General features: G+C 43.7%; 1 protein-coding gene across 3 annotated transcripts in view; it reads right to left on the bottom strand.

The window, feature by feature from the left end:
- PDE10A (phosphodiesterase 10A) overlaps positions 1 to 14210 on the bottom strand; it is a 676118-nt gene that overhangs the window by 629170 nt on the left and 32738 nt on the right. The window lies entirely within an intron of this gene.

Below are 14210 nucleotides of genomic sequence, written 5' to 3'. Positions count from 1 at the left end.
GCCATGTGATGTGCCTGCTCTCCCTTCGCCTTCCGCCATGATTGTAAGCTTCCTGAGGCCTCCCTAAAAACTGAACAGATGCCAGCACCATGCTTCCTGTACAGCATGCAGAGCTGTGAGTCAATTAAACTTCTTTTCTTTATAAATTTCCCAGTCTAAAGTGTTTCTTTATAGCAATGGAAGAATGGCCTAATGCACCACCTTTCACCTGTAGAGCCATCCCCATCTCCGGCCATTTCACCCCTTCTTTAAGAGCAGACCCAAAGATCCCCCATCACCAAGGTCTCCCCTGGGCACTTCAGGGGCAGAAGCCACTTGGGATGCACCTGGCTTCCATCATTGCTCCTATCTGTATAGCCATCATTTCATGATGCCATCCAGACTGTGATTCCTGGACATGACTCTGCCCCTCAGGCATGACTGCCAAGCACCTTCAAAACGTGCACATTTGGGGTTTTCTCATAAAAACTTTTTTCAATAAATGTCTGTTACTGCCTATTTGTTAAATATTCCAGTTAGGGCTGCCAACAGCTACACTGTAGTATACCATATGTGTGCTGGGAGAGTAGGGGAATTAAAAATGCAGTTTATGATTTTATATATGTGTGTGTGTGTGTGTGTGTGTATACACACATACCCCTTCACAAAATAAAGCCTTCCTGAAGCTTGTTATTGTTCCTTGTTTTGTTTCTGCCTTGAAGATAGTCACTAAGGATGTTCATAATTTGTGACGCATCATCTTTAGTGCCTCTTTGCACCCACAGAAGGAGGCTGTCGAGAGAGATGTGTTCGATGTGTGCCCACCTATGCTCACTGCCACCCACTGTGGACAGTGGGCCCTGCCGTGTGTACCTGCTGGGGCTCGCCACTGTGCCCCCACTCTCAGGCCTCTGCTCACCTGCCCTTGCCAGTTTCAGCTTGTTCCATTCAAATCCCTCTGGACCTCTTCTTGGGAAAAGTACTGCTAATTCTGATAATTTATTAGGCACTATTATATACCAACCTACATAAAGTGCTTTAACCTCAACAGTGTGCTGGTAGGTATTTACGACAAGGCCCTCCAGGAGGAAAGCCCTGATTTATGGTGTTTGCCAATTTCCAGGGTGTACCTACAGCCCATTCTGCTAGAACATTTCTTCTGAAAATGAGGATTTGTTCCACTGTGATTGGTAAATTAGGGAACAATTTGAGTGTCATGTCAATGTCGGTTTGCTCAGGCACCATTTTGTTGCTCAGAAGCCAGGTGAATGCAATAGGAAGGATGGATCTCACACATATGCATTTCATCAGGACAAGGAGCCACACCCACCCATACCTGCTATCACTACTCTCTCTAGGATTTTAGATAACCCTTGTATTAGTCATGGTGCTCCACAACCCTGGGGAGAAACAGAACCCAGAGAGAGGAAGGGAAATGGTGTGGTGGGGTGGGGGAGGCGAGAGAGAGAGAGAGAGAAAGAGAACTGAGTATATAGATTTATTGAACACGATATTTATGATGGGAATGGCTCATGCAATTACAGAGGCTAACAAGTCCCATGATCTGTTGCCTACACACTGGAGAACTGATGCTGTAACTCAGTCTGAGTCCAAAAGCCTGAGAACCAGAGAGCCAGTGGTGTAAAACTCTTAAGTCTGAAGTCAAAGGTCTGAGAACCTGGGAAGCCACTGGCATAAATACAGAGTCCAAAGTTCTGAGAACCTAGAGAACCTGGTGTTCTAGGGCTGGAGAAGATGAATGTCTCAGATCATACAAAGATAATTCACTCAAGTTCACCCTTCCTCCACCGTTTCATTCTATTGGAGACCTTAGTGAGTCAGGTGATGCCTGCCATGTTGGTGAAGAAGGATCGTCTTTACTCAGTGTTTAAATTCAAATGCTAATTTCTTCTGGAAACGCCCTCACAGACCCACCCAGAAATAATGATTTTCCAGCTATCTGGACACCACCTAACCCAGTCAAGATAACACCTAAAATTATTCATCACACGCTCCTCTCAGAAGTTCAAATCAACATGAGCTACAGCCCTTCCCGCCACCAACCGGCTGCACGGCTCTGTGTGTTCCCTTCTGTATTAGTCTGTTCTCACATTGCTAATAAAGACATACCCAAGACTGGGTAATTTATAAAGGAAATAGGTTTAATTGACTCACAGTTCTGCATGGCTGGGGAAGCCTCAGGAAACTTACAATCATGGTGAAAGGGAAGCAAACACCTCCTTCTTCCCGTGGCAGCAGCAAGGATAAGTGCTGAACAAAAATGGGGGAAATCCCCTCTTAAAATCATCAGATCTCTGAGAACTCACTCACTATTGGGAGAACAGCATGAAGGTAACCACCCCCATAATTCAATTCCCTCCCACTGTCTCCCTCCCAGGACACATGGGGATTATTCAAGGTGAGATTTGGGCGGGGACACAGCCAAACCATATCACCTTCTCTTTAATTTCTCCTCTTGAACCTCAGCTATTGTGTATTTTTCCTTTGGTTTTCTGTTCTTTTTCTCTTGGGAACTCTTTGATTCTCTTCCTCTTGCAGACAGGGAGGTGGACATGGTGGGCCCCCAGGCATGGGACACTCACTTCAACAAGCAAACTTCAGGTCTTTCTCAAGGTGATCTTTTCAAAGTGACATCTTTACTGTAGTATTTATGGATTTCTTAATGAGTTGAAATGTATAACTATGTGTGCTACCATTTTTATTGGGTTCCTCACCTTTTATTTTTTGCCACTGATAAAGGTGAAGGCTGTGTCCCTAACCCCATTTTCCCATAAGCCCTGCAGTTTTTAGTGTAGAAATGCATACTTACATTAGAGCAGAGCTAACTGCCTGTGGTATGCTGGGGCCCACTCACATTCACACACTCTTACTTGAAAGAGCTGGTTGGATTCCCAACTCTGTGTTTAGTGATGTCACATAAATACTGAAACTACGTCACTGTGCAAAAAAAAATTCTGGAAAAAAAAAAGATCTTCTATACTTACAGAAGATAAGGTCCTTTTATGAAAAGTTTGTGTGAAGTGAAAATCTTCTGTACTCAGAAGACAAGGTTTCAATTTCTAGTTTTGCCAGCTGGTATGACCTTGAGTGTGGCATTGACCTTGGGTGTGAGAGCCAACTCATATTGGCTCCTGTGACTCCCCTCTCCTGGTGTTCACACCCTCCACGTTGCGCAAGGGGGTTGGTCTGTGTGACCAACAGAACAGCAGCAGAAGTGAGAGCATGTCACTTTGAGACCAGGCTCTAAAGTCATTGCAGCCTCTGACTTGGTTGCTTATTTGCTCCTTGGGCCACCTGCTTTGGGGAGGGCCAGCCTCCACATTGAGTGTGTCTCCTGACAACAGCCATGTGCCATGAACCACCTTAGAAGCAGTTCTTCCAGCCCCAGTAAAACTTCAGATGATGTAACTACAGCCAGCATCTGGACTGGAATCTCATAAGAGACTCTGAGATACAGCCATACAGCTAAACCACTCTTGACTTCCTAACCCTCAGAAACTATGAGAAACAATATATACTTGTTTGTTTAAGCCAGTAAATTTTGGGGTAATTTGTTGCTATGGTCTTCATCTTTGTGTCCCCCCACCCCAATTTATATGCTTAAATCCTAAACTACAAGGTGATAGTATTAGAAGGTGGGGGCTTTTGGGGGATAATCAGGTCATGAGGCTGTAGCCTTCATGAATGGGATTGGTGCCCTTATAAAAGAAACTCCATTGAGCTTGTTTGCCCATTCCACCATGTGAAAAGACAGCAGGGAGGTGCCATCTACAAACGAGGAAGAGAAACTGCCAGCACCTTGATCTTGGACTTCCCAGCCTGCAGGACTCTGAGAAATAAATTTCTGTTGTTTATAGTATTCGATTGTAGCAGCCTGACTAGACTAAGACATTTGCTATGGAGCAATAGGTAACTAACAGAGTCACTAAGCCATCTAGTTCTCTATATACATATGGTGAACAGGTACAATAATGCTCGCTCTGTCTACTTCATAGAGAAATAATTAAACCAAGTAGGGAAATGTGTGTGATTGCATTTTAGCAGCTGTAAAAATGCTCTGCAGCCATAATGTGCTATTATTACATTTAAAGATATCATTTAGTTGATTGTTTCCTTTGCTATGCAGAAGTTTTTTAGTTTGAAGCAATCCCATTTGTCTATTTTTGCTTTTGTTGCCTGTGCTTCTGGGGTCACAACCAAAAAATATAATTGCCTAGACCAATATCATACAGCTTTTCCCCTACATTGATCAAAGCTTAGGAAGGTTCAATGAGACAGAAGGAAGAAGCTAAAGAGAGCTATTGCAAAACATGGTGACTATAGTTAATAAGAATATATTGTTGGCCGGGCGCGGTGGCTCACGCCTGTAATCCCAGCACTGTGGGAGGTCGAGGCAGGTGGATCATGAGGTCAGGAGATCGAGACCATCCTGGCCAACACAGTGAAACCCCGTCTCTACTAAAAATACAAAACATTAGCTGGGTGTGCTGGCGCGCACCTGTAGTCCCAGCTACTCAGGAGCCTGAGGCAGGAGAATGGCATGAACCCAGAAGGTGGAACTTGCAGTGAGCCAAGAACTTGCAGTACTCCAGGCTGGGTGACAGAATGAGACTCCGTCTCAAAAAAAAAAAAAAAAAAGAATATATTGTCTTCTTTAAAAATGCTAAGAGAGTAGATTTTAAGTGTTTTCACCACAAAATGACAACTCTGTGAGGTTATGCATATGTTAATTAGCTTGATTTAGCCATTCCACAATGTATATATATTTCAAAACGTCATATTGCACATAATAAATACATAAAATTACCTGGCTATTTAAAAAACTAATAAATATATCATTCAGGCCTCACTACATGACCTTCACATGATCAGAAATTTAAAAATTAAAATACCATGTCTCTACCATCCAGAAATTAGTGCAGTAAACACATTATTGAATGTAATTCAGATATTATCTATATATATAAACTTGCATACTTAAAATGAAATTATTTTTTACATATAATTTTATAACCTTTTTTTTTTTTTCAGTTAATAAGCTCCAGGTTTCCATTTCAATGAATCTTATATAATACCTAGTCTGTGTTCACATTTACTCGGTTGCTCCAAACATTTTCTTTAGCTGGCTTAACCATTCAGGATCCAGTCAAGGGCCATTCACTGTACCTTGTTGCCTTCCTTAGGTTGCTCCTAATCTACCACAGCTTCTTTTTTTTTTTTTTTTTTTTTTTGAGACGGAGTCTCGCTCTGTCGCCCAGGCTGGAGTGCAGTGGCCGGATCTCAGCTCACTGCAAGCTCCGCCTCCCGGGTTCACGCCATTCTCCGGCCTCAGCCTCCTGAGTAGCTGGGACTACAGGCGCCCGCCACCTCGCCCTGCTAGTTTTTTGTATTTCTTAGTAGAGACGGGGTTTCACCGTGTTAGCCAGGATGGTCTCGATCTCCTGACCTCGTGATCCACCCGTCTCGGCCTCCCAAAGTGCTGGGATTACAGGCTTGGGCCACCGCGCCCGGACGACAGCTTCTTTATTAATGACATGCAGTCATTGATGAAGACCATATTTCATCTTCTGGGCGTGTCTGGGTATTTTCTCATGAAGGCATTTTGTCTTTTCCTCTATCTCCCATATTTCCTGTAAGCTGAAAGTCAGATCTAAAGGTTGATGAATTGGGGATTAGACTTAAGTGATGCTGTGTACATAAAGCCTGGTTGACCCGCCATTGCTGATGCTAAAGTTGACAGTGGGTTAAGAGATTGAACATACAATCCTTCCATTGTACAGCTACTTTTTCTCCCTTAGATCAATGTCTAGATCTGCATTAACTACATCTCTAATGTTGATTTTCTAATTCTATCATTTATTCTATATTATTGATGGCCTTTTTTTCTTTTAAAATAGAGCTTTCTCTCATCAACTCAGCTGTCTTATTATCCCCAGTGCAGTTCATATTGGAAAGAGAAGGTAAATAATGATTGCCCTTCAGTGTCAAATTCTTAATGTAATGCGTTGGTTTAGTAGTCATCTCAAGTTGTGGCATAAAAGTATTGTCCTAGCTTTTGCTCTTTGAGTTTCATTATGGATTCATATACTTTGATTGATTCAATGTGCATTAATACACTATAACCGCTGCTACTTTTGATGTTGAAATTATCATACTTTTGGCCAACAGGAAGGGACTTCTCATTTCACAATCGTATTAGTTTTTGACAGCTTCCTTGCTTCCTGACACAGCAAGACATCACTTATCCCCAACCTGGAATTATCCATCTCACCAATTAAGTATGGCCTTCTGAAAGGGCAGCATTAGGTAATGTCCTATCAAACAGACTGGAAAGGTGCAAGTTTCTACTTTATTTTCAGGATATTATATGTAAATTACAGGGAATAGGAGAAAACATTGCCAAACCCGAATTCAACCTGAATCTTGACAATGGACTTCTCTGATGCAAAGACTCATAAATATATATATATATATGTGTGTGTGTGTGTGTATATATACACACACACACACACACACATATATATATTGTGTGTGTGTCAATAGATAAGAGATATTTAAATTGCAAAAGCTTCTTCTACTTAATAAAAGTAAGACCAAAATAAGACCTTTAAGACCTGAACCAAGAGTTTTAATATCAAGCGCAGGTGGAGAGACCTCAGGATAGGTAGAGAAAGTTCCCACCATCAGGCAAAGAAAGCATAAAGCTCTATCAACAGAGAAGAAGAGAAGAGTACACCGCCAGGAGAAGGAGTTCTTGATTCTCCCTTCCTGGGGAGGAGGTTCCACCTATCAGTAGTGGGTGTGGCAGAGATGGAGGCAGAAATCAGAGCAGAGGAGCTTGCACCTACCTCCCACCGGGAAGGCTCTGGCAGGAAACCTTACGGAGCGCTCTGCACCAAGGTGATGTTCTACCTTAAAGGAGAAATGGCAGTGTAGCCTTCAGGCAGAACGCTCTCCCATGTTCCAGGCAACAGAAGTTCCCAAGTGCTCCTGCTGAGGAAGGTAGCTGAGAGCTGTGGCCCATCAAGGAACCATCAAGGTGAGAAACAAGGTGGTTTCAGAGCCAAGATTGCTGTGGGTGGACAGTCTAAGCCAGGGGCCAGGTAAGGGACTTGCTTGAATCCTACATGAATGCCAAGGTGGGACAAAGCAAGCTGCAGATGGGACTTCCACCTGGGCCATGCCCAGGGGAGTGACTAAGCTGGCCCCACAGCACTAGGTACAGGGAGGACTGAAGCCTTGGCCCAGAGTCCCGGTGAGAGAAGCTATGCCACCACATGAGGTCAGGTACGAGCAACAAAACGTGACAGCCTCGATTATGTGTGGTCCCTGCAAGACTCCAGGAAGCCATCACATCTGTCTTGCCACCGGACACCTACTTTGGAAGGAGCAAACAGGAAATGGCCCTAGTAAATAATTTGAGTTTTGAGTTGATGGATTCAGAAACTCGATTTTTCAAAAAGAAATAGTTTCAATCCAGAAAAGATTGTTATCTTTAACTAAGAAAAATGTTATTTTTTCTTCCACCATCAATGGGAATATAGGCTCCACGGCAAGATAAAATCAGTTAAACATCATGAATAAGCCATACTGGTCGCACTAACCCATTTGGGATGAGTTATCTTTTAAACCTACCTAGCACACAGTACAATGCAATTCAGAATACTTGTTATTACAATGATTCCCTGGTTCTTCAACTCTCTTGAGTCTTAGTGCACGGGCTGGAGGAGATGCCCGTGGCAGATGCCCTGGAAGGGGTCAGCAGCACAGCTCAAACAGCAACACAAACTGGTGCAACACGTTGGATGAGGACTGGGGAGACCACCGCAGACCTTATGAAGTGCCATCTCGCACTGACCATACCCCAGAGGAAGAACTACTTGAAAATAAAAATGTAGGAGATCTCTTTAGAAGAACTCTATTCATATCATACACATGCTATGTATTCATTACGAGCTGCAGGTTACATAATGAGGTGTCTGAAAAATGTTTAGGAGGAGGCATACTACATAAAAGGAGGTGGCATAGAAAGCAAAAGTATTCTGTCATGTTTTATCATCAGTGTCCAGAAATTCACCAAAAAATGGAAAAATGAACTCATCCAAAGATGAATAAAGTGATCATCTGTAGTTATCTCATGAGTTTCAATATCATTCTGGCTATTTTTGTTGATGATAGGAAGCAAAATGACCCCTAGGGGAAAAATGAGAAAATTAAAAAATAAAATTTTATTTAATTATAATAAGAGCTAAAACATGAGGAGGAACAAGAATGTTAATGCAAGAGGCATCTTTTACAAATAATTATTATTTTGCATGTGTTTAGTCCAGCCTTTTGTTTTTGCTTTGTCCTTATGAAGCTGACTGCTTTATCATTGTTAGTTTATCTGCCCTAGAAGATGAAGTCAAATTGACTTGAAAATATGGCCTATTCCTTTTATATATTTTAAATGTCTAAAATAAAGTTGAGTATATTCTGTGACCTGAATAAGAGAGCCCAAAAAATACTACAATATTTATCCTTCCAGCATACACAAAAGTACAGTCTTTGTTAAATGTTTTAACAGGCTTTTATGGCTTGATAGCCATAAGTTTTTTATCCGACAAGATTCACTCACAGTAACATGGTCTAGAGCAGCATTTAGCATTTTCTATTTGCACACTGCGAGCTCCTGGAATTTTTAGCTTCTGATTTCTATCAAAAGAATGAGAGAGGAGCTTGCTTCCCTGGAACCCCGCGTAGGGTGTGAGAGCGATGCACCTGTTCCCTAGGAAGGACACCGGGCGGGAGCTCCAGCACAGAAGGCTTTGCCAGCTCTCTGCTTAAAACCTTCTTCCCTTGCACACAGAGTGCTTTCTGCAAATGGGCGTTCACAGGAGACTCCCAATACCTGTGCAGAGCAGGTCCACTCGGATGCAGAAGGCACCCTTCCAGTCATGAGAACAGCAGCCAGCCCAGGAGTGGTACCCATGGATGAGAAGGGCCAATTTAAGTTACAGCAGAGCCTTCAGCTAAGCCTTGGAAGTCTAAAGCACTAAAAAAAGGGGAGATCTGCTTAGAGGATGGTGCGTATCCTGAGCTGGCTGAATCTCCAGACATGAACCAGGGCTACACACAAACAAAAGTTATGTGAAATATTAATAAAATAATGTAAAACTGGGGTATACGTTGGGAGATCTGATCTCTCATCCCGATTTAATAAAGAACATGTGTTCTCTTTGAAAAGTTCCTGATTTCTTTGGACATTATTCTTTCCTACATTGTTTGGAATGTTAAAAATGTGGGTTATCTTGGTTCTTACATATTGTATCATTTTATGCCACCTTTAAGCTCTAGAAGTCAGTCTGTGTGATTGGCAGGGGCCATGGAGATCTTTCCCAAGGTTGAAATAAGTCACACTGTTTAGGGAACTCAGCTGGTGAGGGAGCTGAAAAACTACCTCTGAACTGGTACAAAGTCACATTAGATTTGCCAGTTCTGTAAAGCAACACATTAGATCACAGTCAACAGACACACTCACACGTGAGTATATTAAACATCATCTCCAACATTGTTTACGTCTTCTCCTTGAGTATTACCTGTGCATCCTTTTGCTCACTTTTGAGCCTCGTAGAACTTCAGTTCAGGTGGATCTGCTCTGTCAAGCTTTGTTCTGCCCAACCTGAGAGCCGTTCCTGGGGGTATTTTCCGACCTATTGGCTAAGAGCCCTCCTTTCCATGTCCAGCGTCCTTCAGCTGAATTGCAACAGCTCCTTGGTTGATTTCCCTACCAACAGTTGATTGCCCTCCCACGGGTCCTGAAGCGGAGTCACATCCAGCTTCCTCTGCACCACTCCTGGCATAGGGTGAACTTCCAATGGGACCCTTCCATCTGGCTCCAACCTTCCTTTCTCACTCTTTCTCCTAACACTGCCTCCCCCATTTAGATGAGTCTCTTCCCCATTCTCCAGCACTGTCCTCTGCCTGATGTTTCTTCTGGTTTGATTATTTAGTCTCCTCTCCCACTGCCCTCACTTCTCCAAATCCAGGTGCAGGCACATATTGTCCATGCAAGTGGTGACCTGGCTCTTTTAATACATGGTCCTTCTTCCATTTATTCATTCAACAAGCTTTTACTGAGGCCCAGCAAAGGGACTGGCCTTGTTCTAGCTAAAAACTAGCCAAAACTCTTCAACTGGCATTTTATCATACACTTGCTCTAGTCATTTACAATAAATAGTTGACATTTATCATGAATTTACTATGCCAGGGGAGGTAAGTACTTTCCAACATGTGCATCTCATTCTTGCAATAGCCTCCTGAAATAGGTGCTGTTATTATCCTCAAGTCCTCATGCGAAGTAACGAGGCAGAGACATTAAATGACTTTCCCAGGCTATGCCTCTAATACGTGCCCAGCTAGGATTCAATGTCAGCATTCTGGCTCCAGAACGCTTCTCAGCCAGCAAGCTGCCATGCACCCACCAGCAGCCCCCATGGCCTCTGCCAGAAATCATGCCAGGGATTTGATTCCTTCACCTGTGCCTGTCTTCACCCCCCGACTTTAATAGAACACACATCTCTCACGGAGCAGAACTCTACAGCTCCTAAAGAAATCATGCTTATGTTGCGTATTATCTTGGTTAGCTTTCGCCAAAATCAGGTGTTTGAACCCGGTAATGAGGCCACAACAGGAACTTGTTATGTTGTACAGTCTGTGGGAAAAACACCAGAAAATGGCACTGTTCCTTAGTTTTACACACACACATTTGCAACCTCAATTCTAAAATGTGCAGACTCTGTTAGTGTTGATTCTTAAGTATGACTACTGAAATAAAAATGTCAACATTTACTTTTCTTCTTTTAAGACATGGAGAAAACTCATGGGAGAACTAAGAAATCTGGGAGAGGCAGGAAACCACACCCCTTCAACTCCCTGCCTGGGCAGAGAGAGAGGGCTCTGCACGGGATGGAAAGCGCAGCTGCCCTGACCAACCTGGCCTCACGGCCCAGAATCCTCCGCAGCCTCCAACCACCAGGGCTCACATGGGCTTAACTGTCTTTCACCCTGGGCTCCATCCACTTTGCTTAAGTAAATCTTTCACAGGTATTTCCTCAGCCACTTATTAGTTTTATAAGAGGAGGGAAAAAAAGAAAAAAAAAAGGCCACAGTGCATTCCTAACCAAAAGTAGTTGTGGGTTTTCCATCCTCTCATGAGTGTGAAACTGCCCAGCGGCCTCCCTCAGGTCCTACCCAAAAATTATGTTTCGAGTCCAGCATTAGAGGAAATTCTGAAATGAAGCAGAAGCAGGGAGACTCATAAAATGAAAACCCGTGTTTGAGCTTGCTGCTGAGCTCCCTTTTTGTGTCTATTGAAGCTTGCTAATAAACTTCTCTGCATTAGAGTTTGCTCTTAGGACTTACTCTGTGACTTGGGCCCTCACTGCCTCTGTTCTTACAGAGGCACTTTCTAACCATTCAGTTAATAGCACCCCTTCCAATATCTGAGGAATTAAATAATGTCTTCTAAAATAGTAATATTTATTATTGAAAGAAATAAAAGAAATTTGAAGGCTGTAAATACTTCTTTTAAAAATTTGGCCGGACACAGTGGCTCATGGCTGTAATCCCAGCATTTCGGGAGGCCAAGGCGGGAGAATCACCTGAGGTCAGGAGTTCAAGATTAACCTGACCAACATGGTAAAACCCCATCTCTACTAAAAATACAAAAATTAGCCAGGTGTGGTGGCACATGCCTGTAATCCCAGCTACTCAGGAGGCGGAGGCAGGAGAATTGCTTGAACCCAGGAAGCGGAGGTTGCACCAAGACGAGATTGTGCCACTGCACTCCAGCCTGGGTGACAGCACGAGACTTCGTCTCAAAAAAAAAAATAAAAGGAATTAATGGATTTCTATTTTTTAGAGAAGTTTTAAGTTTACAGAAAATTGAGCAGACAATAGAGAGTCCTCCCATCCCAGCATCCTGTGCTATCTGCGTCTTGCACTAGTGTGTCACATCTGTTACAAGTGATGCACCAATACTGACATGTTGTTATTTACTAAAGTGCGTAACTTATATCAGGGTTGGCTCCTTGTGTTGTATAGTTCTGCAGTAGTTTCTACGTACTTTGCCAAGTACGTAGTGACATGTATCCACCATTCAGGTAACATGCAAAATGGTTGCATTTTGCATGGTTGGTCCTCAAATTCCCCTGTGCCCCACCTATTCATCTCTCCATCCTCCTGAGCCCCTGGCAACCACTGATCTTTTTTTTTTTTTTTTTTTTGAGACAGAGTCTCGCGAGTCTCACTCTGTCGCCCAGGCTGGAGTGCAGTGGCTCGATCTCGGCTGACTGCAAGCTCCGCCTCCCAGGTTCACACCTTTCTCCTGCCTCAGCCTCCCAAGTAACTGGGACTATAGGTGCCTGCCACCACACCAGGGTAATTTTTTTGCATTTTTAGTAGAGACGGGGTTTCACCATGTTAGCCAGGATAGTCTCAATCTCCTGACCTTGTGATCCACCCACCTTGGCCTCCCAAAGTGCTGGGATTACAGGCGTGAGCCACTGTGCCTGGCCAACCAGTGATCTTTTTAATGTCTCCATAGTTTCATCTTTTCCAGAAACCCATATAGCTGGAATCATGGCCTTTCCAGATTGCTTCAGTTTGGGGCAATTATAAATAAAGCTGCTATAAATATTATTTTGCAGATTTTTGTATGGAAAGATGAAATGTTTTAACTATTTTAAAAATCAAAATATTATAGTAGATGGTGCTTCTGGCATTACCACTCTCATGACATACTGATATTGCTAAGATTAAGTTGTCAAACCTGAATATAAAGGTGGCGGCCGCAAAATAACTGATGCATGCCTTAAAGATCACACACGCTCACGTGGACACTCGGTTTGCTTCTAGACATTCAGAGTTTAACGTCTACCTATGGGTAGGAAGCCCTCGGCTTCCTAAAGTTATCAGGAACTTTCCTAACTTCATCAGTTAGGAACACAAAACCCAACTAGCAGAGCCTAAAACAGGGTTAGGGTTTGTTTTGCCAAGATAACAAGAGCGGGGTGGAGGAGCTGCCTGCATTGTCATCAAAGGCACAGGGTCTCTCCGTCCTCCCTCCCCACCACCTGTGCCGACTCCAGCTTCATCCTGGCTGCATCTCAGCTGCAAGGTGGCCACAGCAGCAAGCAGGCCAAGCAGCCCGCCGGAGGCTGCACCAGGAGGCCTTACGAGAGGGCTCAGGGTTTCCGGAAGCTTCTACACAGCCTTGGCTTTCTATCTCACTAGCTGGGCTCTGTCCCATGGCCACCTCTGTGTGCAGGGGAGGCTGGACAGGCCAGCATTTCTTTCTTCAAAGTTCACAAGCAGAGGCAAGCAATGGAGAAGGTCATGAAGAAGGACTGTTGAATTAGTTAAAGCAACAGGCTTTGTTATTGCAGGGAATGAACAACAATGAGCAAAAAACTCAACAAACTCAACGGAGCTCCAGCCTGGCCCATTCCAACCTGCCTTACAACTCCACAAGGATCTCCTCGCTGCCCAAGTTGGGACCTGGCCGCTAATGACTTTGAGAACGGTCGCCGTTTCTGTGACAGCTCCTCTGCTGCTGTCATGGCCTCTACGCCACCACCGCTCCACAGGCATAGGAAGGAGCCCAGGAGGGCTCGCACTTACCTCAGGGCTATAGTCCCCAAGTTCTCCCCATCGCCTGAGGGTCAAGGTCATGCTCGGTGTGTAGAGTTGGAGGTGCAGGAGGATAGAGAAGGCAAAGTTCATTCTAATGGCATCCCTCTTTTATTTTTCATTCCATTACTTTGATCATTATCTCTCCTTTGGATCTTGGCAATAACTTCCAAACTGTCTCCTCTTCAGTCTCCCTATATTCAGTGTTTCTCCCAAAATTTCCAGATGAGGCTTCCTGAAACATGGAAGTGACTGGTCCCTTACTTCCTCACAAACCTTTGCCACCTCCCCTCTAGCCACCATGTAAAGCCTGACACAGGAGCTTAGCGTCTACCTCTACCGTCGGCCTGTTACCATTCTGCTGTTCCTGCTACTTGTAATCTTCTTCTTACGAAGCCCACCATTTCAATTCAGGAAATTCACAAAGCCAGACGCTAATCCACATTAGAAAATCTTAATATGGGACACATATGGAAGTATTTTAAATGCGAGTACAAAAGTTATTTCTTCATACCTTAGAAATTATTGACAAGAAAAAA

Source organism: Macaca fascicularis, chromosome 4 (assembly GCF_037993035.2).
Source record: "Macaca fascicularis isolate 582-1 chromosome 4, T2T-MFA8v1.1".
Classification (NCBI taxonomy): Eukaryota; Metazoa; Chordata; class Mammalia; order Primates; family Cercopithecidae; genus Macaca; species Macaca fascicularis.
The sequence above is the reverse complement of the archived record's forward strand: the minus strand, read 5'-3'. Positions and strand labels throughout refer to the sequence as shown.